This window comes from Meriones unguiculatus, chromosome 19, assembly GCF_030254825.1.
Source record: "Meriones unguiculatus strain TT.TT164.6M chromosome 19, Bangor_MerUng_6.1, whole genome shotgun sequence".
NCBI classification, from domain to species: domain Eukaryota; kingdom Metazoa; phylum Chordata; class Mammalia; order Rodentia; family Muridae; genus Meriones; species Meriones unguiculatus.
The window spans coordinates 70,162,128-70,186,201 of NC_083366.1; the positions used below are offsets into that span (position 1 = coordinate 70,162,128).

Here is a 24,074-nt window from a genome sequence, read left to right on the forward strand (position 1 = left end):
CCCTGTGATTGCTGGGTGAGGTAGTGAAAGAAGGTTAAGAGTCTTCAGATCATGATACAGAGTTTACACCCTTAGATGAAGGGATGGGGTGGAAGGAAAGGAGTGAGAGAGTCAGGGAGGAAAGAAAAGAGGGAGGAAGGCAAAGGAAGGAGGAGAGTCTGGGTATCAAACATGCTCTTTGCTCTCATTGGTGAGGACTGACCATTGTACAAAAGGTGAGACAGTCCCAAAGAGAGAAAAGCAGTACTGGGGCGCCCTCATGCAGAGCAGCAGGGCTGTATAGCTGACACACTGGCCAGATCGCGAAGACCCAGTCGCTCCTGCCCCCGACAAGGCACGGCAGGTATTATCTTAGAGGCATTCTCCAGTGACTCCATCAATTTCACCAGAGGAAGTCTTGGAAGAGGGAGGCGAACACAGTTAGCTCCAGCCCCCACGGAAGCAACCGTCCTAAACGCCCAGACACTGAAAGGTGTGCCCGTGCACGTGTCTGCTGGGCGTGTTGTTGTTCCGTGTGCGTGTACCTGCGTGTTTTTGGTGTGTGTGTGCTGTGTGCCTATATGCCAGTGCATGTGGAGTATGTATTTACATGTGTGTATGGTTGGTGTGCTGTGTGTGTGTCCATGTCTCTTTTGTAAAGTCAAGCACCCTGCCTCCTCCTGCTGATACCAACTACCCTGCCTCCTCCTGCCGATACCAACTACCCTGCCTCAAGAAGGCTACCTTGTCTTCCCTTTTAGCGAGTGGACTTGGACTTAAGCAGCCCACGGGTAGCCTTCCTTGCTGACAGAGACCTGAATACCTTGAACAACTTGAGTCGCGGGTGGAAACGTCCCGGGGACCCTTACCGATTGCTGGGAGTGATGCAGCCGCCTCCTGCTGTGTCCACAGGCGTTTGTGTGCCTCCCCCTGAGCTACAGCCTCCGACAGGTCTGTGGGCTATGAAGAGCTCCTACTGTGTATAATATGGAACATTTCCAGAGTGGAAACACTGTAGCTATGGCTCAAGAATGTGCTCCCAAGGCTGGGTGTGCAGGTATCTGCTAAACACAGTGAGGACCCTGGGTTTTGTCCATGGCAACCCCTTCCCCAAATAATGAAATAAGGAAAAGAATGTTTTCCCAGGACCTGTGATGCCAGCTGCTTCTTGCCAGGCAGTGTGTGAGAGAACAGCTGCTTCAATGACCCTGAGCCCAGCACATGTGAAGGAGGGCCCTGCTCCTCTGACACTTGTGGGTCAGGTATTCCAGGAATCTCCTAAGAGGGGTTATGTCAGCCTCTGTAGACAAGAGAAAGACAGTTCTGGAAAAAGGATAAGTGTTTCGTCAGCAACAGACTGACAAACAGGAAGAGGCTCCATACGAGCTGATATCTCTGAAAGTGCATTGAATACCTGGTCACTACATTGTAGGGCAAAGCAACATTCTTTTATTTCTGTGTCTGATCATTTCCTTCTCTTTTTATTTATTTATTCATTATTCATTCATTCATTTTTTTTTACAGTGCTAAGTGCTAAGGCTTATTGGGACATACTAGTACAGGCACTGGGGGCTTGCCTTTGGTGCTCTTGATGCAAAGCCTGGACATTTTGCCAGTTCTTCTTGAGCAAGGACACCAAGAAGTTGACATCCAGGTGGATGTTGTAGACCAGCTCGTCTGTTATCTTCACGTGGCTGACAGCAACAGCCAGAGCACCTTCTTCATCTGGAACTTGGTCATAGATTTCACCAACTTCAGCCACTGTTTTCATTTTGTGTCAGCAGGGAAGGGAACTTGCCAGCCTTGTTTAGATCTGGGCCCAGGACATGTGGAATCTACTTGAACAGAGACTCCGAGGCCAAAAAGATACTGTACTTTGTAGCCAGTTTTTTTGACCAACTTCTTGTTCTTTTAAGTTTTTTTCAACCCCTCAATGTCCTGTCAGGGGTACCTGTGGCCTTGACCTCATCACAATGCTGCCAGTTCCCCCAGGATGCACATGGAGAACTTGGGGCAAGAAGTGGATTTAAGCCTGCCAGTGCCACAGCAGTGTTTGCCCTTCTGAGGGTCAGACTTCTTCAGACTGATCTGCAACTCCATCATTTCCAGATAAATAGATGGCCTGGGCCATTGAGTCCATCTCTCTGCTTGTTAGGATTGCCTGTCTCCTTTCTTCTTGGTTTTAGAACCAATGGGACGTGTGACTGTAAACCAGCAAAATTCTTAAACCAAGATTTGACCTTTCCCTTTTTCTCAGCTATCGTAGGGAGCAAAAACAGCTCTAGAACCAACAGGTGGAGGGCTGTCTGTAACCTGATGGCCAGCGTGGCAAACTGGGCTACCTACTATCCTGAGCCATGTCCTATAGCCTTGGTCTCGTATTCACTTGCACCTCAGGATGGACACGGCTTAGTTCCTCTGACTTGGCACTTCTAAAGGGGACTGAGCAGTCTTGACTAAGTCCAGGTTCATGGCGACTCCTCCGGCACTCTTCCTCCCCTGTGCCACTGTACAGCTCCCTGCTGTGCAGCGGCCCCTCAGCTCCAGAATTTGCTTGCACCGAGTTTACACTGCGCTCTTCTGCATTCTCTGTGTCTCACCCCCTCCAGCAGGGCTGGTTGCAGGATGGTGATGGAGAAGACCTCAGCGGGTCCTTCCCCACCACTCGTGTGCACCAGGAGACATCCATGCACACCGATTTATGGCTTTGTTGGTGTCGTGCTGCTTGCGGCTTCTTGGACTTGTTGCTTGTTCATGAGTGTGGGTGTCTGGGTGCAAGAAAAGGAAAACGGAAGGAGAGAGTGGAGGAAATCTGATAAATAATTACATAAAGAATACATAAAACATTATTAAAACTCGATGGTAAGAAGTCAAACTAGAAAAAAAAAGAACAATAAATTTGAAATAGACCCAACAGAAGATGTGTAAGTGACCCCCAAACAAAGAGATGCTAAGGAGATTTATCAGCCAGCACTGGCTCCTCAATTACAGCGTTAGCAGGAAAGAGAGAATTCAAGAGCACACAGAAAGCATGACAATTCTCACACTGTGTTAAAAGGAGAAGAGATCAGTTTGCCTAAGAGCATGCACTTTTCACTCAACCCAGGCCATCCAGTCCTTAAACACTTGGTTAAGAAAAACAGAACTCCACACCTATGCTTACAGACAGAAGTTCTCCACAACCCAGAACTGGAATCCCATTTAAATCCACATCCGCGGGTTAAGGATAAACATGTTCTGTCATTTCTATATAATTAGTCAAACAGGTAGAGCAATTTTTGCAACAACATAAGAGTATCTCTACAACTCTACTACAAAAGTAGCCCCTTGCTTATTATCGTGAAATTCTAGAAACTTAATTCTTAGAGACGGGTTCCATTCTGGTGGTTGCCAGGGGACAGAGAGCTAGGGACTGGGCTATAGGAGAGAAATTAAAGGGAGTTTGGGGGTGGAGTCTTCATTGTCTTGATGGTGGTGATGACACAGAGTGTGCATTGACGGTTGTTGGGGTGTGATAGTGCATTCAAACTGAGAATCATTAAATTACTTTTAAAAGCTTACTGGATTCTGCAAAATTATTTGTTACAATCTGGGTTATTTTCCTCCCATTTCTAAAATTCTGAAGTTCCAGTGCTATGACGTTTGTGATTTAGGCCCGAATCACACAATTTATACACCTCCACTTCAAAAGGGAATCCAAAAACAAGATGGGAACTTAGATTTGAATTGTTTGCTGAAGTCAAGCGGCTGTGATTCTATTCTGGGAAATGAGTCAACAGGCTCATGTCATTGTGTAGAAATGAAGTAAATTTTGATATTGTGAAAGTCATATTTGCACTGACAGCTTTAGTTCTGAGAAAATATGCCCTTGACATGTGAATAACCACATGTCCAGGAAGCAGGCATGTGGCCCATGGCCTCCTTCATCACAACAGCGATTGCTGGTATAAGCAAGCGAGGAAACTGGCACAAATACTCTAAACTAAATCATACAATTTTATGGTTTTACTCTTTAAGAGAATGCAGTATTAGAATTTTCAAGGTGATTTTGGACATCTTTTGTTTTCTCCTAAGGCCTATAAAACATTGGCAGATAAGAAAGGTGGAATCATTAGTCTGCACCTTGCAAAAAGGTAGAGTTCAACATTTATTTAAACTTTAAGTTGGAGTTTGCTCCATTATTTTTCATGAACCCTTGGCTTTCTGGCCTCCTCTCTGTTGATTTAGGAAAGCAATAACTAAACGTTATAACAGAATAATTTACTCTTCTCTTAGAAAAAGAGACTAAATTAAATTACTGTGTAACAAATATGAAATAGCTACAATTTATTTCAACTGTAAAATTGTATGTCACTGAAATTATAAATTGTACTAATAACTCCAGTTACTTTGACAAATGTATTTCCCTTTATGTAATGATTGCAAAATACAGAAAAGATGATTCTATAAGAAGAAAAATGGAAAGCTCAGAATTTTCTGGTAGGCAATTATAACATCCAGGCAACAAATCACAGGAACTGCGGTTTACAGCCCATACATTCAATAACCTTCTGAGACTACACTGTAAATTCACGGAGACCTTTGACACCATAATGTGTGTACACAGGACAGCTACTCAGCCTGGATGTCAAAAAGAAAAAAAAAGAAAACTGACGAATATTTTTTAAAAATCACTATGCTACTGATAGTTAACAAAGATGCTGTAATTTCTTTCCATATTTTATTCTTTCAGATTGCTTTTGGAAAACCTTGTCACATGTCAGGTGATACTTTATAAGGTATAATCCACAATGCTCTCTCTATCCTCAAATGTTTTAAAGAGACAATGAAGTAGGTTTTTGGTAGCTGAGCAAGTAGGAGCCAAATGGTAATTATCTGAAGAAATTAATATTACCAAATACAGCCATGAGGATTTGGTTTTTCTTTTATAGGCTAGTGAGCATGTCTCCATTTTCTAACCCTGCCCTGCCACTTTTTAATTAAAGTGATAAGATTTCATTTTCTGGTAGAACTCCCTTTGCATGGCACCAAACGCTTTGTCCTGCTCCCCGTCACCTGTCGGTGTTTTCATTGTAAAGATGTCTGCAAGCCCTGTGCTGTAACTCAAGACCAGCAGAAGTGTCTCCAGGTATTAACCTGGGGCTCCGGGGCCTTGACCCTGGAGACCCTGTTCCTGCTCTAAATTGCTAGGTTGCTCTCTCTCTCTCTCTCTCTCTCTCTCTCTCTCTCTCTCTCTCTCTCGGTTTTCAGGCCCTTAAACCCAGAGTCGCTACTACTCAGGCAACCACAGCTTTCTCAGGCATAACCAGGCCAGGTGTGTCCGAGAGGTGTGGCCTCTGCATTTCACATGACATCATTTTAATCAGTGGTCCCAGTCTCTCTAGTTGGTGGGTCTTGGATTTGCTCAAAGTCCTTCACTGACCGCCAGGTCAGAATTTCTCCAAGTTCAGAATATTTCATCATCTAATATCTTTAGTAATGAAAATTAAATGGAGAAAACAAAGAAATCCCCAGTTGCGAAGCCCGAAATAACTTATTATTCTGGATATCACAGTCATTTGCTTTAGGTGTTCATTGAACCAAGTCTAAGTATTTTTTCCACTTATTTATTTATTTTTCTATCTATTTATTTATTTAATCACTTTACACCCTGAGGCCAGAGAGCTGCTGCCTCCCTCCTCTCATACCCTCCTTGCCCTATCCCTCCTTTTTTTTCTGAGAAGAGCAGCCCCCCCAAGGGGTACCAACCCACCCTGCACCTCAAATCGCAGCAGGACTAAGCACATCCTTTCCCACTGAGGCCAGACAAGGCAGCCCAGCTAGGGGAAAGAGATCCAAAGGCTGGGAAACAGTCAGAGACCACTCCTACTCCCTTTGTTAGGGGATCCACAAACTATACATCTTGGACATATATGTAAGGGGTCTAGGTCCAGCCCATACATGCTCTTTAGTTGGTGGTTCAGTCTCTGTGAGCTCCCATGGGCCCAGGTTAGCTTACTCTGTAAGTCTTCTTGTGGTATCTTGACCCCATCAGCTCCCTCAATCCTTCTTCCCACTCTTCCACAAAACTCCCGAAGCTCTGCCTGTTGTTTGGCTGTGAGTCTCTGCATCTGTTTCCATCTGCTGCTGGATGAATCCTCTCAGAAGACAGATTTGCTAAGCTCTGCCATCATAGCAGAGTATCATTAATAGTGTCAGGGGTCAGCTTTCTCCTATTGGGTGGGTCTCAAGTTGGGCCAGTCTTTGATTGACTATTGCCTCAATCTCAGTTCCATTTTAATCCATATAATTCTAGTATTCAAGGCAAATTTTGTGTTGAAGGCTTTATGAGTTGGTGTCCCTGTCCCTTCGCTGGAAGCATGATATGTATTCACTTATAAGTGGAAATTAGCAATAAAGTACAGGGTAACAATGTACAGTCCCAATCCACAGACCCAAGGAAGCCAAGGAGGACCCAAGGGATGATGCTTGAATCTCACTAAGAAGAGGAAATGAAGTAGACATCAGAAGTAGATGGAGGGAGGGAACTGGATGGGAGAGGGGTGGGAGGGTAATGGTGGGATCAGGTGTGGGGAGAGTGGGTGTGGGGTGGAGGGGTGAGGAGGGCTGACCAGGAGAGAGAAGGAAAATTAGTGCAAGGGGGTATCTCTGGGACAGGGGAGGCTCCCAGAAGTCTGTAGGAAATATGTTATATATACATATAGTTTGTTTGTTTGTTGTTTTGCCTGGCCTGGTTATGCCACACTGTTGCACAGAGACAAATATTTTGAGTTCATATGTAGAATCAATGAGTGGCTTTTATCAGGTGACCTAGATAAAGATAGCTGTGTGTGTGTGTGTGTGTGTGTGTGTGTGTGTGTGTGTGTGTGCATGCGCTCTCTCTATGAAACACAGTATGTACATGTATCTGATTTGTGTGTTTAAATATCTGTATGTATGGAGTATGTATGTATGCTGCATATAAAACAGAATGGACCTGGGCTACTCTTGGCTGTGTCCTCTGCCCTTTGTTGCCCTGGGAAGAGACAGGATCATAGTCTCATGACCATTCACCCCCATCACCTTTCATCACTGTTCCAGGATGAAAACTTAAAATCAAGCCCTGTTTAATGAGCATTATTCCACTGCAACTCCACCCTTCATTATAATGAGTCTGGACACACGTGTTAGTTGTATTTTTCCCACACCTTCAAGACTTCCTTCTAATAGGTGAAAACACTGCCTTCGTCATCAACTATTCCAGTTAGGAAAATGGAACAGAAGTAGAAACAAGGGAAGTGTCTGAGATATAAAAACCTTGGACACCTGAGGATAGCAGGTAAGTGTGATCCCCTGGGGTTGCTTTCATCCATCTTAGAAGACTCGCTATATGATGACTAGCTGCAACGGAGGAAGCAGAATCAGGCCCAGCTTTGTTCTGCGTTGCTCACGGACCCATCATTTTCAGCAGTGAGGAGGGTGAGCAACACCTGCGGACCTGTGGGAAAGAGGTTGAAAGCAGCTTCAGGCTTCTCCAGGCAAGTCATCTGTGACAGTCTATCCACCAGCAGTTCATGTAGTTATCTGTGCTTCTGGCCCATCCCCTTTCAGCCTTAGGAGGAGAGAACACAATATAGATGTTTCCTTTAGGGCTGAGCACGCTGCAGTTTCTCATTCTCTGCACCGTGACCAGTTGTGGGTCTCTGTGCTAACCACCAATTGCTGCAAGTAGAAGCTTCTCTGATGAGGGCTCAGAGATGTATTGGTGTGTGAGTACAATGATAAGAAGCCAATAGAGATGGTTTCACTTTGTCCATTTAAGTCATCAATAGTCGTAGATTCTTCCCTGTAACCTGTCTAGCCACAGGTTCTAGACTGTTATCCTTTTACACATGTCTTACAATTTTAGATGCTCATTAGAATTTAACCATATTTTCATCTTTCATCCACAGATAGGTATTTCATTTATGGTCACTAACATGAGATACAAAGAGACCCTATAAAAACAGATTAATTGAAAGTTAAATCATAAAAATACCCATAAGAAAATCTGTGTGTTTAAGTGAAATACAAGGAAAAAACACGACTGAGACATAAATACCTTCCTTTTAGAGTGGGTAAAGTGCAGAGGGATAAATAGACTCACTTCGCACCAATGGTGTGAGGAAGTTCATTGCTCCTACGCTCCTGGGAAAATAAGATGGTCCTTACAAAGACCAATCCTGGAGAAACGGCCCCACCACCAAGAGCAATGCAGAGACCAATGCAGCCCTATCCAAATCCATTGGCATTTCTCCAGCGGAATAGGAGACAGCAATCCTAAAACTCAAAAGGAAGTGCAAAAACCCTTAGGTAGCCAAAGCAATCCTGAGCACCACTGTGTTACAACACTTGACTGCAAATTACATTACAGAGGCAATACCCAACCGTCACTGTACAGGCAATGAATACACAGAAGATTCCAATATAAAACCGTGCAGCTACAACTACCTAATTCTGACCCAGATGTCTAAAACACACACATGGAGAAAAGGCAGTCTCTTTGGCAAAATGGTGCTCAGAAAATTGGATATTCACTTACAGAAAAATGAACTTAGATCTGTCTAACTCTGATAAAACTTATTTCAATAGGAATCGCATGCCTGGGGTAAGACCTAAAACTCTGAACCTGCTTCAGGAAAACACACGATAACATGTCAAGATAGAGCAATAAGCAAGGATGTTCAAAAAAGGACTGCTGTACGAGACATAAAATTAAAAATCTGCACAACAAGGGAAACAGCAGCAGAACAGGGAGAAGCCTGCGCCGGCAGCAGAAAACTGTTCTGACTGATGACACGGGCAGAGGAAAACTGTTGTGACTACACAGGCAGCTGAAAACTGTTCTGTCTACACACCTGTCAGCAGGTTAAAAGCACAAATCCATAAATACCTCAAAGATTAAACAACAGAAGTCCAAAGAACAAATAAAATTTTACATTGATGTCCCATCACACACCAATCAAAAACACTTTCCATCTCGAAAACAACAGATGTTTATAATGTGATTTATTTTATGTGCTAGTCAGCTGGCCTTTTGGGAATGCTTGGCCTTTAGAATTACTTAACCCTATGACCATGAGTGTCATAGGGCACAGGAGAGGATATAAGCATCCAGAAGAGGCTGAGAGAGAAGAGGAGGGCCCAGGAGGAGTAGAGCAGGTATTGGCGTTCCTGCTCAGATCGAAAGGTATCCTGGGTCTTGAGTGCAGGAACCACAGAGCTCTGAAAGGAAGCCTCTTCCTCAGCAGAGGCATTGCATCCTCGAGGAAGGATGCCCTGGCAGAGCTATAACGCTACAAGGTAACAGCTCCACGTTGCCTCTGCTCTTCTGTTGCAGCTCCCAGAGGGCGACAGCTGAACTGAGGGGTTCAGGAGCATCTGCCCTACCCCGCCTCTTAGCTTCTTCCCTTCTTCCAATGAGATCATCACACCAGGCAACAGATTTCATAAGAGAGATTTGTTGAGCGGGGCAAATCCAGGGTTTGGAGGGATGAATCCAGCGGTGGCTATCTCTGCTTCCGGGAGACAGCGGGAAACTGAACAGCAAGCAGGGCTTATATGGGATTTCTGAGGGGTGGAGCTTTCCAGAGCTGAGATTTCCAGGTGAACATTGCTGGGATTTCAAGTCCTGAGCTTGGGGGAGTCCAGGGGTTGGTAGGATTTTTCTTGTAGAGTTGGGTGTGGGCACTCTTCCTCCCTCAGGGCTGGGAATGACAGTTAAACCCTTTTAATAAATGAGTTGTTGGGCCTTTAGGGAAGTCTGGGGAGGGGGTGTCCTGGCTGCTGGAGCTCCTCAGACAGGGGTCTGGCCACTTTCCTGCCTTGAGCGTTTACAAAGTTTTCCAACTATGCCCAGTTTACAAAGGGAGTAGGTGTCAATGGGCAAGAGCAGGGTCGGAGATAGGATTAGAGAAGACAGTTGGTGCAGGAAGAAAGATTTAGTAGGTCTAGAGAAGAGAAGATACTGAGCAGATTGAAAACAGGAGACAGCTGAAAGCGAATTTGGGGAGCAGAGTGAGAAGACAGTTGGGGACAGCTGAGCCGGGGAAGCTGACTGAGCAGATAGGCTAGAACAGTCGTTCTAGTGTGGAGCTGCTAGTGCAGGGAAAACTGGGACCGTTTTGAGCACCCTGTTGGGGAACCTAGGGAGGAACTCCTGGAGAATCTTTTAAAGCGGCTGAGCTTGAAACTGGGCGGAGCCCTTGCCGGGAGTTAAGGGAACTGGTTGCTGTTGGTAGGAAAAGAAAACCTTAAAAGAAGTACACACACGTGCGCGCGCACACACAAAGAGAGAGTCCGTAAAGAAGAATGAAGTGACAGCACGTGCAGGGAAGAGGCTGGCGCTGCAGCTCATGTTAAACAAAATGAGCCAGACAGACAGACAGACACTGTGAAGACCTGAAGATGAAATCAGAAAGCTCTATGGCAGGAATGGATTTAACAGAATGGAGAGAGGGGAATGAAGGGGAAAAAAATACATAAGCATAGAAACCGCCCCCCCCCCCCCCGGCTTTTCCATGACTTTTCCCTTTTGTTTCAGAGACTATCACACATGTGTCACTCACTAAAATAATTTTATACTGAACTAAGCTTATCAGTAAATCCACTAACAATTGTCCCTTTAGAGTGTTTTCTTTTAGAAACACCCTTGATTGTTTCTGACTTCTAAAGGAAAGTGTTTGCATGCTTGAGAGTCACATTTTTCCACAAACAATAAGAATTGCCTAATCTTGGTTCTTCTGGGGCTTGTCCTTGCTGGCCTCAAACATCCATCAATTATAGAGAGGAACAACTCTGGAGGAGGCCTCAAGGGTGGGCGGACTCTAGATGGGGTATGACGGAGTGGGGGAAAGGATCACAGCCCAGTGTTAATCACGTGAGGTCTTTCTTGGTTTGGGATACAGTGATCACATGAGTAAACTATTACTTCAGTCTCTCCCCGTGTTGACCACCACATAGTAGGAAGTGCAGATTGTTGCAGTCACATGTAATTAAAAAACCAGAATAGTCATAATTTTAAGTCCAACATTTTCATGCAGTAAGTCTAAATCGCATGGAATTTTAAAATAAAATACATCTATGTTTAATCAATAAAAGAAAGGACTGTGTGTGGCTGACAAGATGGCTCAGTGGGTAAGGAAGAGCAGTGTTCGTGTCCCAGCACCCACATAAGAGGCTCACCCAAGGATGCTTCTGTAGTGTCAGCACTGTGCTGGTGCAGAGGCTGGGGCTCACTGGGATCTGCTGGCCACCAGCCCAGCTTAGTTCAGTGAGAGACCCTGCCTCAAAGAAAAGGAAAGAGAACAACAGACCAGAACATGATGTGTATACACGTGCTCATATACCATAACACATACACAGACTCATAAAAAATCATCCAGAACGTACCACTGTTTCCTCCAGTTCTGATAAAGATTGCTGTGATCACAGTGGGCCCCAGAGCATCTGCGGTGCCAAGTCCTGACCAAATTTCAGCATGAGCTCTTAAAGCTTTGCATTCTTTTGGCAAATCTTTTGAAAAATAATTTTTTTAAAAAAGACCTTTTTAAAACTGGCTATGAAAATAGATGGAAGACACAAAAAAGAAAGTGCAATCCACTATTTCTGTTTAAAATGGGGTATGCCTTTAAGATTCTGGCAAACAATTTTAAAAAGTATTGAGATAGGCATATAATTACAATAAAAACTCAAGACCTTAGTAATGTAGGGAAACGGTGCTCTTCTAGTTTGGACGTCTCGATGAGAACTGTGTCTATGGGGAGGGACCGGGAAAGAGGAAAAGCATGTATGATTTAGACAATAGTTGGCCTGGAATTTAGGCCAAAACTTGATATCTGGTTTTAAACAAGTAGGGTGTTAGCATTGTAATTAACAACTAAAGAATTCTATTTTCACTTAGTTCCTTCCACATCCCATTTACATTTGCTGATAGTTTGAAGGAAAGTAGAAACAAAAAACAATTCACAATCTTGTTTTTTGTTTTCTTTTTCCAATTCTGAGAAAAATATTTGCTCAAGTGAGTAGGCTTTAATTTTCATTTAAAAATATAAGCAAGTGCCAATAATATTTTAAATATTTTAATAGCATCATACCATCTTCAAAATTATTGATGATAAGGACTGAGGTGGCAGCTTGGTGCATACCAGAATTTACTGTGTGGACATGGGTATCTCAGTGTCAGTCACAAGCAACCAAGTGAAGATCCAGGAGTGGTTGCATCTGCCTGCAACCACTTCAGCTGTGGAGACAGAAGATCTAGGGAGCTCACTGGCCAGCCAGCCTAGCCAAAACAGCAACCTTACAGTTCAGGGAGAGACCTCGCCTAGAGACAGCAGTATGGAGGTGATGGAGGAAGACATCTGTGTCCTCCTCGGGCCTTCGCCTCTGTGCCCACATAATTGCGTGCATAGGCTCTAACGATACACGCACATACTGAGAGCATATTATCATTCCTCTGTTCAGAATTCTATGTTTAGCTATGTACCCCATTTTAATTGGATTATTTTGTTTGTTGGTGTCTAATTTCATAAGTTTTTTTAATATATTTTGGATATTAGCCTTCTGTTTAATGTAGAGTTGTGAAGATCTCTTCCCAATCTATAGACTGCCATTTTGTTCTATTGACCGTGTCCTTTGCCATACAAAAGCTTTTCAGTTTCATGAGGTCCAATTTGTTAATTTTTGATCTTAGTACCTGAACTGTTGGTGTTATGTTTGGGAAGTTGTCTCCTGTGTCAATGAGTTCAAGGCTATTCCCCATTTTCTATTCTAGTAGGTTTGGTGTATCTGGTTTTAGGCTGAGGTCTTTGATTTACTTGGACTTGAGTTTTGTGTAGGGTGATAAATATAAATCTAATTGCATTCTTCTACATGCAGATGTCCAGCACAATTTGTTGAAGCTGCTTTTTTCTCCATTGTATGCTTTTGGTTTTTGTTTTGTTTTGTTTTGTTTTGTTTTTTCAAGAAATAGCTTTTATTCCAATACCATGAAGTTTTTATTACTATTGCTATCTGTGAGATAGTGCACTGTGAGATCAGAGATGGTGATACATCCAGAAGTTCTTTTATTGTACAGGATTGTTTTAGCTATTTGGGTTTGTTGTTGTTCCATGTGAAGCTGAGAATTATTCTTTCAAAGTCTGTAAAGTATTGTGTTGATAGTTTCATGGAGATTGCATTAAATCTGTATATTGCTTTGGGTAAGGCAGCCATTTTTCTTATGTTAATCCTACCAATCCATGAACATGGAAGATCTTTCCATCTTCTGATATTTTCTTCAAAGACTTGAAGTTCTTATCATATAGGTCTTTTACTTCTTTGGTTAGAATTACACCAAGATGTTTTAAATTATTTGTGGATATTGTGAAGTGTGTTATTTCCCCAATTTCTTTCTCAGTCCATTTATTGTTTGTATGTAGACGACCTACTGATTTGTTTTTTGAGTTAGTTTTGTATCCAGCCAATTTGCTGAAGCCATTATCAGCTGTTGGAGTTCTCTGGTAGAATTTTGGGGGTACTTCTATATACTATAATTTCATCTATAGAGATACTTTGATTTCTTCCTTTCTAATTCATAACACTTTTATCTCCTAATTACTCTAGCTAAGATATCAAGTACTATACTGAAGATATGGAGTGTTCCACTTTCCCACATCTTTGCCAGCATATGCTGTCACCTTTTGATCTTAGCCATGCTGACTGGTGTAAGATGGAATCTTAGAGTCATTTTGGTTTGTATTTCCTTGATGGCCAAGAACATTGAGCATTTCTCTAAGTGCTTCTCAGCCATTGAGATTACTCTATTGTGAATTCTCAGTTTAGCTCTGTATCCTGTTTTTAATTGGATTATTTGGTTTGTTGATATTTAATTCCTTAAGCTCTTTGTATATTTTGGATATTAGCTCTCCATCTGAAGTATGGTTGTTGAAGATCTTTTCTCAATCTGTGGATTGCCATTTGTTTTATTGACAGTGTCCTTTAACCTACAGAAGTTTCTCAGTTTCATGAGATACCATTTACTAATTGTTGATCTCAGAGCCTGTGCTGTTGGTTTAGGAAGTTGTCTCCTATGTCAAAGAATTCTCGACTTTTTCCCACTTAATCTTCTAATAAATTTAGAGGCTCTGGTTTTATGATGAGGTCTTTAATTCACTTGGACTTGAGATTTTCAGGGTGACAAATACAGGTCTATTTGCATTTTCTCTAAAAATTCCATTATGGTGTAAGGTAAAAATTATATACTTATTCTTTCTTAGTCATTTTTTTATTATGTTTTCCTCTTATTTCTATGTTTCCTTCTCACCTCTTGCTCTGACTTATTCCGTTTTATAATATATATGAACAGAGTGATGGCTATTCTTGGCTGGCAACTTGACTACATCTGGAATTAACTAAAACCCAAATGGCTAGACACATATGTGAAGGAGTTTTCTTTTCATTAGATCATTTGTAATGGAAAGACCCACTTCTCATCTGGGTCTTTGAGGTCGGAAAATACACCTTTAATCTGGGCCACACTTTTTTTTTAAGCCTATATAAGACATGGAAGAAAGAAGCTTGTTCGTTGCTTTCTCTCACTTTCCCTAGCAAGCCCATTCCTTCACTGGCATTACAGGCTACTTCTTCAGGATTCCAGTGTACACTGAAGACCACCTGAGACATCCATCTTCATGCACTTCTGGATTAATGAACCCTCCATTGATAGACAATCATTGTTGCACTTGCTGGACCACAGCCTGTAAGCCATCATTCTAACAGTTCCCTTATACATATAAATATATTCATATATTCATATATATGGGTCAGAGGTTCTCAACCTGTGGTTCCTGACTCCCACAGGGTCACATATTAGACACTCTGCATATCAGATATTTGCATTGTGTTTCTTAACAGTAGCAGAATTACAGTTACAGAGTAGCAACATTATAATTTTATAGTGGGGGTCATCACAACATGAGGAACTGTATTAAAGAGGCACAGAATTAGGAAGGTTGAGAGCCACTGCTCTAGAGAATCCTGACTAATTCAGTGAGCAATCCAATTAAAGATCACAGTCAGAATGAAAAAAGGTTAGAGAAAATGTGCAATGTTTAGTGGAAATGGTATCTTGTCCAGCAAACTAAGAAAGTCCATATGAAATTTTCTCACAAATTAAAAAAAAAAAAAGACAACCCTGTGGTTGCCATGCTCCTCCTGAGTGTGTACCCAATTGATTCTAAGCCAACACACAACAGAAACACCTGTACATCATGCTCACCACAGCACCATTCACAGCTGGTAAGTTATGGAATTAGCCTGTCAACAGAGGGATGGAGAAAGAAAATGTGGTATAGACTCACAATGGCATTTTATTCAGCCACAAAGAACAAAATTACATAATTTGCAGGAAAATAGATGCAATCAAAGACTCTCATGTTAAATGAATTAATTCAGAGGCAAAGTCACATATTCTGTTTCCTCTCACTTTTGAATCTTGAATTGTATACAGATACATGACATAAAAGTAGAAGTAAAAAGTTCTGGGGAAATAAGGAGGACCAACCAGAAGGAAGAGGAAGAATAAAAGGGAGGGAGGAACCAATGGGAAGAGATGTTCAAAGTACTTTTTATGTTTATAAAAATGGCCACGTGTGTACAGAACCATATAATGAGTATACTTAATACAAACTGAAATCATACAATAAAATGTAGTGGAAATATATGTTTATCTTTAAAATAAAAATGAGGAAGCTACAAGGAGAAATGAGATCAATGCTTCATTTTAGTACATTTTCAGCCCACAAGTAGTTACACATAAAATTGAAACCACAGGGGTTGGGTAAAATATACACAAAGTGTATTATAAGTTTAAAGATACGTAAAATCATAAACTGTACCACATTCTGACTTACTGAGGAGTAAATTTCTAGAACAAGACATTAAGCAGATTAAAGGATGTATGGACAGAGGACATGTTTGACCCTTTTGCTCATTTCAGTGGAGGTTCATTTTAAGTGTGAAGATTTTCAGGTTCACACTTGATGTTTGACTCTGGATTGGACTGAGCAGTGAACAGGACTAGGAGTATCCCTCATTAAGTGCATATTCTTTCAGTGATTGTAATTGGGTCCATGAAACTGATATCGAACTGGACCTCATAAATCCAAGTTCTTCAAAGGTTGTCACCGCACAGTCATTTTGAACAGAATTGAAGTTCGAAGGTTTTGGGTTTTTTGTTTGTTTGTTTGTTTTGTGGTGCTAGGGATCAATTTGGGACCTTGAGAATTCTAGGCAAGTGCTTTTCCATTCACCTTCATTCGAAGCCTGGAATTTTTTGAAAGAAAAATGTTTCCTTGTAAAGCTCACACTGGTCATCTCCCTGCCTCCACCTCAAGAGTGTTGGACTAACAGACTTGTGCCACTAGGAGTTCTGCTAGTGTTTCCACTAATGAACCACATAGCGTGTCTTTCATTTTCTGATATTATTCAGCTCTTTAGAATCCTGAAAGGTGAATTAAAATTAAGTATTTTTCACATTCCTTATAAATATTTTTGTTCTAACCATATCAGAGACAGAGTTTACAGTAAGTTCGATACTTTTAACTTCATAATAAAAGTATTTTTAACTTCAAAAATATGGAATTTAAAGTACTTCAAAATACGGAAGTTAAAAGTACTTTGAACTTCAAAAACATGGAAATTATAGAGAAGTCTCGTAAGTTAGGAACACTTATTGGTCTTCCAGAAGACCCAGGTTTGATTCCCAGCACCCACACAATGACTCAAAACCATCTAGAGCTCCAGTTCCCAGGGATCCAATGCCCTTGTCTGAGCTCCTCAGGCAATAGGCATACATGTCATGGACACACACATAGGCAAAGTCCTCATACACATAAAAAATAAACAAACCAAAAACTATGAAAATAGATCTGGGACTTGGGCTTAACTGGTCGAGTGTTGACTCGCATGGCCAAGAACCTGAGTTCCATCCCTACCACTTCGTACCCCTGGTGTAGGATGTATGCCTGCAGTCACAGCACTTGGGAGAAATGTGTGAGCAGCCGTATCGGAAGTGCAAGATCAACCTTTATTGCATAGCAAATTTGAAAGTAGCCTGGAGCACAAGAGACCTTCTTTCAAAATAAAATGGAAATGTTCAAGTCAAAGATACCTTCCGGTTTTCCAGTCCTGTTCAGCCTGACTGCAGTATAATCCAAAGGTTCAATTTTTGTCATAAATTAAAATGCTTATTTTAATTCACACATAATCTAAAACATAGAAGTATATTTCTTGCTTGAAAAATTTACCTGAAATTTTTTTGGTAAAAAAAAAAAAAAAACAAAACTGCTTGTTTTACTTAATATTGCCAAAATGGATATGAACAACTGAAAAAGAAAACAGTTAGTCACAGACTATTGAACACCAATCATGATGACATACACCTGTAATCTCAGCACTTAAGAAGCACTTAAAAAGGGAGTATTACAGGGAGTTCAAAAGTGAAGGCCTATCTAAAAATTCAAAACAAAATAAAATGTAAAGTACTCTAAATACTATACAAGTGGAACTCTGTTTGGGGAAATTTTTCAGACTGATTTATGGAGGCTTGCCCAAGCTTTCGGAATGACAATAAATGGTTTATAAAATACTAGACTTGCAACATTTTATCCTGGAAGAGACTTAAATATCTGCACCAGAGTCAATGCAAACTCAAAGTCACTGCTGGATGCGGGCCTCCTGCAGAACTGTACTCTTCCACAAAGGTGGAGAGGAGAACAGTTCTAAACAGAACTTTTGTGGTGGCTTTTCCTCCCAGCCTTATGCTCCAGGAAAAATGACTCATGAGACTCAAAATATATATTTACAAATATCTAGGTCATATAGCTAGGCTCTTCTCTGACCAGCTCATAACTTAATTAACCCATTTATTCTAATCTACATTCCTCCATATGGCTATTACCTGTGCCCAGGTACCATGCATCTGTCCTCCTCGCAACTTCGTAGGTGACGCTCTCTCGCCTAGCTCTATCCCAGAATTCTTTCTGCTTGCCAGATGTCCTGCCTTCTATTCTACCTATCATATAGGCCAAAGGTTTTTTAATTGACAGGCGATGCAGTCTTACAATACACAAGATATTCTCTCAACATATGTGAGAAACTTCATACATGTGAGAAAACTGTATACTTCTCTCCCAAGTTCATTTTTGGTCTGGGTGTTCTGCCTCCATGGACTATTGGACACACAGGCTCAGGTGGTTCCTTCATATAATTATAACACTTACACTGTGCAATCATTCTCTTTACTTGTAAATATTCTTTTACAGAAAACCAAAGCTGACAAGGCTTGGTTGGATTAAGCTGAATCTTGAAGACGGGTGATGCCATCAAACATTTGTTCATAACCCTTCTGTTATCTCACAAATCACAGACAGCCACTCATGACCAGCTTTTCTTCATGTTTCAACTCAGACTAAAGCTGAGAAATCTACAGAGAAACTCTTTTTGGTTTAAGCTCTTGGGTCTACATTGTGCTTATGTCATGGGAGTGATGACGGGCAGGAGTAATTAAAAGCCCACTGAATGTGCCAGGGTTAAAATCACAGGCTGTCCTCATTAACAGTTTTTACCTAAAGATACTGCCAAAGAATTCTTCCAAAGTCTGAAGAGGACAAAAACTAGGGGAGGGAAACTAATAATTTGAGGACAATTTATAAATATTTTATATTACAAGTCTAATTTTGTTTTGATTCACTGATGCTGCCCATAAGAATTCAACTTAGTAAGTAGATGTTCAAATATTGGGTTTTATCAAGAGTGCCTGAGTGTATGCATGAGTGTGTGTTTTAAGGGGGGGGGGTCCTCCCTAAATCCAGAGTAGAGAAAGAAATAGAAAGAAAAAAAAAATCAGAGCCATTTTGCTAATTGTCTTTTTCCTACTGTTTCCATGGTAACAATGTCTGCCAGACTTCTCTGCAGTGACAGTCCAACAATTCACACACTACACCCTTTCAAGTGCAGTGAATGGCCGTGAAAGAGGCCGGACGGCACCATTCAGGAAACATGTGACATCCACTCAATGCTGCACCTTTCATCCGAAGCTTCCAAATTGCAGTTAATTTAATTCTAAACAAATGGCTAAGGGGTACAAATGAGGATTAGGAGGAAAAGAACATCTTGAGCTGTAATGGGGACGGTTTTTGTGCAGAACAATAGAGTACTTTCTTCCGTTGCCAAGAAGGCTGGATGCAAAGATGGACTTTCCCTTGGCTCCCTGGCCTTCAGCCTCAGCACCTCGACTGAAGCCACAGCAGAATGCATCTTGGGCAGGAGAAATTACTGGAGGTGCCTGCCCGTGTGGAAACATAGTTGATAGGGCATGCTATGATAGTCGATACGTCTACTATGCAGTAAGACACAGCCTAATTTCTTCACAGATGAATGGGCATTATGAGGTTCTATTCTCTTCATTTTCTACAGTCTTCAAATTTCAGGCTGAGAGAAGCAGAAGTTTCTCCTCACAGTGCACATGATGGTGTGTTCATGAGGTCCAAAACAGTAATGTGCTTTCTGTGTTTGAATGTCAGCAAAACAGGACGAAGCTATTCGAAACACAAAGCATGAAGGAGTACGGTTTGGCTCTACAAACCAGTTCAAAATATTTGGTTGAAGGAGTTATGATAACAGTCTGTCATGTTCATGTAATCTCAGAAAACTCTGGAAAAGTCATGTTTAAATCAGTACTTCTATGCTTTTTAAATTGAGGGGCTATAGCTTAACCTATCAATTGGCTTTATATCAAGAAAAAATAGGCTAAAGAAACAACCGTCATGTAATCTTGAAATTTAGCATTCCATGTCACAAATTTGCCTTTAAGTCTATCTCTGTTTGCTCTGTTAGGTTTAGCTTTCTGAGAGACCATTCTCAGGTGTGTTTACTAATCCCTGAAAACTAGCCCGAATCAATTTTGTTATTAGCATGTCTTCACTGCAGGTGTACTTTGACATGTGAATGGGTCTGTCACTTATCATCAGTGATTTCAATGTGATGATTATGTAATGTGCTTTTAATCTCAGCAAGTTATCTGAGAAGCACATATGTCCATAGAGAGTTTCAGGGGCTTTCTACTCTGTAGTGCTTTCAGAAGACCCTCTTTCCTTTAAGTCTGGTTTATCAACTATCAAATAATCTATGAAGAAATGAGGCTTGAAATGACTCCGGCTTTTGAGTGTGTTAGTTTTTAGGCCTAGGTACAAACTGCCCCCAACCCTTTAGGACAATTAAAGGATGCCACAATCAGAATATTTTATGTGTTTGACAAAGTCCGTCAAATTATTTCTTCTACTTCATTTCCTAACATTTACGATCACTAGTGTATACAAACTACAGTTGCTGACATGGTTAAAATCCCATTTCTTTCCTGGGGTAGAGCTGGTATCAGACATTTCCTTATAAATAAGCTATGCTCAGGGCTGAGATTTGGGTGGAGAGTCAGTTCTATTATTTCTGAAAGTTTTGATATGCTCATTGAAATTCTGCGAAAGGGGTGGGAACATACGCTTTTTTGGGAATTCCCAGGAGCCTGATCCCAAGGCTAAACCTCTGAAACTTCTAGCCAAGGCAGAGGCCCTTGCCTGTATGCCACACAAGGCCCCAGCAACTCAAGAGTTGTGAAGTTTGTGTTACCATGGAAGCCCACCTCTGTGTGTTCTTGCCCTTCTTGAGGGAAAGAAAATGTAGCAGTAACCACACTTAATGTTTATAAAATTTGTAAAACGCTAGCAGCACTTTAAACGCAGTGGGGGAGGAAACCAAATCTGTATTAAATGGCTTGAAGTTCACTGTTGCAGAGGCATCATGGTGAAGGAGATCATTAAAGGAAAGTACTGAAGAAAACTCACAATCAGGAAACTGAGAGGCCAGATGGGTAAGTAAATAGGCTATGACTACTAATTTGGTTCTCTAAAATATCTCAGGGTTTTTCTTTTTAGGGAAAGAACATTTTTGGAACAGAATTCAAGTTTAAAATTAAAGACATCACTTTATTTATTTTCTTATTTGTGGGTGGGAGAGCACACATGTACCTACATGTCAGTGGGGAGGAGGGCTATGGGTGTTAGAAGCCAACATCTCCTGTCTCTTTCCATCACTGTCCACCTTAAGTTTGGGGACGAGGTCCATCATTGAACCCAGAGCTGACTGATAGGTTAGATGAACTGATGAGGAAGCCACAGGGATCCTCCTGTCTCCACCTGATGCCACTGTGCCAGCTTTTTACTTGGGTGATCGCATCCACATATAGTTTGTACAACAGGCACTCTTCCCACTAAGCTGACTCCTCGATGCCCAGTGGTGTTGTCCTGAACACAACAATGTAAAGAGGTGCCAGGGAAATATCATGCCCATTGGTTAATGTGTGCAGTATATGTAGACAGCAGTTGTTCTTGTTGCTTTCTGTGATAAATATTCCAGCCAAAAGCAACTCAAAAAGGCATGGATTGTTTGGTTTATATTGTTAATTTAGTTTCTCTACGTAGGATGAATCTATTTCCTAATACTTTACCTCACATGCCTGTATTTGATTTGTCAGCTCTTGGTGACTCGAGCTCTTGTTTTCTATTCAATTTTTTTACAAACTATTCACATACTTTGCCATTTTTAGAAGGAAACAAGCAAAGGAAAAAAACTGTTGGAATTTTCCACATTGAAGAAATTACTGATGCAACTATTTGTAAAGTAGTGGGAAGTGAGGATTTCACATTGACGCATTTACTGTAGTGATGCCTCTTTCCTTTTTAAAGGTATAAATGGAATTCGTCCCTAAACATGGTTTGTGTAAATAATCCAATCCTCACAATAATCACTTGAATGTGGTTGCTCTAACGACTTGTACCTGGCCTCAGCTAACTTTATCTTCCCAAACTTTTTATGAATTCTCTAGATAACAGAGTTAGAAGAGGAGGCTGTTCAGACAGAAAGACGGGCTTTTCTTTTCGCTTGGTGCTTACTTACTGCCTGCTGATTTTAGCACAACATGTGCTTTTAAGAATATACTGATATTTTCAATCTCTGGGTCTTGGTTTTTGAAGCAAATTTATTTTGTTTGTTTATGCATTTTTCTAAATACATAGATCTCATTATGTTATATAACCCTGGATAGTTTGGAATTAGCTACATAGACCATTCTGATCTTGAACTCACAGAGATCTGCCTGAATACTGGGATTACGTATTCACCACCATACCTGGCCTTTACTTAATTTTACTGTAGATAAAATTGCCTTCTCATGTTTGTGTTCTATGACATAGAAATATTTTACTTGGGTTGTATTCTTTAATCTGTATAATGAAAAAAACTTTTTTCTACTTATAATAATCTTAAACAATTTATTTAAAAGAATTTTGAACACATACACACCACATATCACTATATTCCTATACGACAACGAAAATAAAAATTAGAGTTAAGAGTTCATGAAGGAGAAGGAAAGATCAGCACCTCCTCAGTTTCAGCTGGGGCCTCTCAAAGGCTCCTCTGAAAACAATTAAAATGAGTTTGTAGCTATTTCAGTCTAGTAGCTGGGTCAAGCCTGGTAAGCATCATGCTGGCCTGCCTTGCCTTAGCAGCTAAGCATGTGTGACAATAAATTCTGGAAGGAAGAGCTTGTTACTGAGATGTTTACATTGTCATTTCTTCATGCTCAGTGTCTAAAGCTCAGTAGTGTTCTTCCCTCCCTTCGTCCTTTCTTCTTTTCTTCCTTCCTTCCTTCCTTTCTTTTCTTTTTTTTCTTTTATTCTGAGACAAGGTTTCTCTGTATAACCCTGGCTGTCCTAGATCTCATTCTGTAGACCCGGATAATTTTGAAGTCAGAGATTCACCTGCCTCTGCCTCCACAGTGCTGGAATTAAAAGAGTGCTCCAACATGCCTGGCTTCGGTGATTTTTAATTGACATGATTTCACACAACTGAGACTCACAGGAAATACGTATTTAAATTTATTGCACAGACTCTGGGATAGTTATAATTAATATGTGGACAAAATTAGATGCAAGGCATGAAATATATGAGAGGTTGCTAAAAAGTAGAAGAATCAAGTATTTAAAACGTTAACATGTAGTAATCAGAGCTAAGCTCTCAATGAACATACTGCAAAAAGTGCACACAGCTAAAGAGAAGAAGAGAGAGCAGGAAGGGCTATCTGAGAAAATATCCAGACAGGGTTTAGAAAGTCAAAACGTAGAAACATCTTGAGAAAGGAGACAGGGCAAGAAGGAAGTGCCCACCATATGCTTCTGTGAGGTTGTAGAAGAAAAAACAGAACTGGGTACAGGAGAGACTGGAAGAGATAAGGCCCAACAGTTCTACAATGTAAATAAAAGGCGAGAATCAACAGCTCAAAAAGATGTCACAATCCAAACAGAATGGACATCACAGCAGTGACTATGTTAGTAATTAACTTTGAGGAGAGCCTTAGATAAATAACCAGAAAAAATCTGGTCATTATAGTTACTAGTATGAATTGTTTTATTAAAATATTCTTCTTTAAGAATTTAGGTGAAATTTTTGTTGAATTGATTTAGAAAAAGTATGTAGTGTTATATTTTGTAAGACTGATTCTTACAGCTATGTATTATTACTTACTGTGAAAATCTGAAACTTCAAGTTGTTGGGCACAACTAAGGGACATGACGCAGTCTGCACAGCTCCCCATCGAGCTCCCGAACGGCCCGTCCACTCTTCCCACTCCTCCCATTCCGCAGCAAGCACATCTGCTTCCGTTCCACGCCCCCAACCAGGGACCACGCAGAAGTGCACCAGCCTCCGTGTCCGGATCTGCCGTCCTTCCTCCAAGCTGCACATGACTCACCGAGGACCCGTATACCAGCCCCAAGCCCTCTGAAAGTCAGCATATCCTACAAGCAAGCTTGAGGCTGGAAGCCCATCAAGGTGGTTCTTTCTCAGTAACCTTCCTGTCTCCACCACCTATTAGTACACGTGCCTTCCTTCCAATGTTTTTGTTAATTTCACGTGTGTGTCCCCTCTTAAGACCTGGCATGTCTGCGTCTATTCCTTGTTTGCCTTGGGTGAGTCTACTCTAC

General features: G+C 41.2%; 1 pseudogene; it reads right to left on the reverse strand.

The window, feature by feature from the left end:
* Positions 1-1,512: 1,512 nt before the first annotated feature.
* On the reverse strand, positions 1,513-23,835 carry LOC110540513 (large ribosomal subunit protein uL1-like; annotated as a pseudogene).
* Positions 23,836-24,074: the final 239 nt, after the last annotated feature.